We start from the raw sequence: 2637 nt of genomic DNA on the forward strand, positions 1-2637 counted from the left end.
AGAAAACAAGGTTCTAAAGAATCTAGGAAAAGATACCTAAAGAAAGAATTTTCAGAAAAATTTCCTTGAGGAAAGTGACATCCATTCTGAGATCTAAAAGAAGAAAATTAGCCCAGCTGGGTGAGCTAGGGATGTCGGCAGAGGAGCAAGAACCTGGTTTCTCCATATGTTACAGGTAGACTGGGACTCTACAGCATTCATAGGTTTTCAAGACTGTGATCTTCTGGAAGCATCTCACCAAGGCTTTCTCTCATGGTATCTCTGGGTGTGTTTGAACCACCAACCTTTCAATTAGTAGTTAAGTACTTGACCATTTTTCCACAACCCAGGGTTTAATTTTGTAATGTGTGATGTAATAGTAAACTTGTGCATATTCAAATTTTGATGTGTGATGTTGGCAAACAATTTGAATATACCATGGCTGGTCAGAAGAACACACCATTTGTCTGTCACTTTATTGTACTTTAGTGCTTTGTGTGTTTTGTTTATGCTGGAATCTATGCCACCAGTTTTTCAAATACCAGCAGAGCCACTCATGATGAACATATTTTAATGGAGCAAGTTCAAGTTTAGATTGAAGAAAATTAGAACAAGTCCACAAGAGCCTAAGTATAATGTTCAATGTATCCTGCCCATATTTGGAGACCATCTCAAGAATAGATTCAATACACTGAACACTACTGCAAAAGACCTGAAACATTGTGATATGACATCAAGGACATCATACATGAAGAAAGCAAAAGATTATCAAAAAGACAGGAAAGAAAGAATGACCAAAAGGGATGTCAGAAGACTCTGAAACTTGCTTTTGAATATAGTGTAACTAGAGAAAATGAAAAAAAAAGATGAATTAAAGGAGTTGAATAGAATGTTTCAAAAGGTAACTCAATAAGACAAAGTCAAGTATTATAATGAAATGTACAATAATCTAGAGTTGGGATCACCAAAACGGAACAACAAGCTCAGCATTCCTCCAGCTGAAAAAAAGCTGAAGAAAAAATTCAAGCCCTGAGGTGCACTATTGAAGGATTCTCTCAAAAAAACATTGAATGATGCAGAAAGCATCAAAAAAAAGATGGAAGGAATGCACGGTCACTGTACCAAAAGGAATTGGTTGACATTCAATCATTGCAGGAGGTTGCGTGTGATCAGGAACCAATGATACTTACTGATGGAAGAAGTTCAAGTTGTACTAAAGGCATTAGCTAAAAAGAAGGCTCCAAGATTTGAAGGCATACCAATTGAAATATCTCAACAAACAAATGCAACTCACTCATCTGAAAATGCTCATTCATCTGTACCAAGAAATTTTTAAAACAACTACCTGGCCAGCCGACTGGAAGTGACTCATATTTGTGGCCATACCAAAAAAAGGTGATCCAACAGAATGTGGAAATTCTCAAATAGTATCAGTGGCATCACACATAAATAATTTTTCTGGAGATAATTAAAAAACAGTTGTAGCAATAAATTGCCAGGATAATGGCAGAAATTCAAGCTGGATTCAGAAGATGAGGAATGAGGAATATCACTGCTGATGTCAGTTGGGGATCTTGTCTGTGGTTTATTAACCAGAGCAAAGGTATTCAACTGTAGATCATAACAAAATATATATAACATTGAGAATAATGGAAATTACAGAACATTCAGTTGTGTTCTTGCAGAACCTGTATATAGATCAAGAGGCAATCATTCAAGCAGAATAAGGGGCTACTGTGTGATTTAAAATCAGGAAAGGTGTATATCAGGGTTGTATCCTTTCACCATACTTATTCAGTTGGTATGTTGAGCAAGTAATTCAAGAAGCTAGACTATGTGGAAAAGAACATGACATCAGAATTAGAGGAAGACTCATTAACCATCTGGGATATGCAGATGACACAACCTTACTTGCTGAGAGCAAAAGGACTTGAAGCAGGTACTGATAGATATCAGAATACATAGACTACAGTATGGATTCCATGTCAACATAAAACAAAAAAACTCTCAAAACTGGATCAATAAGCAACCTCATAATAAATGGAAAAAAGGTTAAAGTTTTTTAGGATTTAATTTATTTGGATCCTTAATCAACAGCCTCTGGAACAGCAGTCAACAACAGATCAAACACTGTGTTGCATTATGCAAATCTGCTGCACAAGATCTCTTTAAAGTGTTCAAGAGCAGAGATGTCACTTTGGGGACTGATGTATGCCTGACCCAAGCCATGGTATTTTCAATCATCTCATATGCATACAAAAACTGAGCAATGCATAAGGAAGACTGAAAAAGAATTGATGGCTTTGAATAATGGTGTGGACAAAGAATACCATGAATTTCCAGAAGGAACAAATCTGTCTTGGATACATGACCAAAATTTCCTTGGGTGCAAAATTGGCAATACTTCTTCTCACACACTTTGGACATGTTATCAGAAGTGACCAGTCCCTGGAGAAGGCTTCATGTTTGATATAGTAGAGAATCAGTGCAAACAAAAGAAGGACCTCAACAAGATAGAAACACATCAACTGATACAGTGTACTCAAATATAGCAACAATTGTGTGGATGGTGCAGGAATTGGTAATGTTGTGTTCTGTTGTAAGTAGGGTGCTATGAGTCAGCACCAAGGAGCTCTGGTAGCATAGTGGTTACGAATC

This window comes from Chrysochloris asiatica, unplaced genomic scaffold (assembly GCF_000296735.1).
Source record: "Chrysochloris asiatica unplaced genomic scaffold, ChrAsi1.0 scaffold00027, whole genome shotgun sequence".
Taxonomy (NCBI): domain Eukaryota; kingdom Metazoa; phylum Chordata; class Mammalia; order Afrosoricida; family Chrysochloridae; genus Chrysochloris; species Chrysochloris asiatica.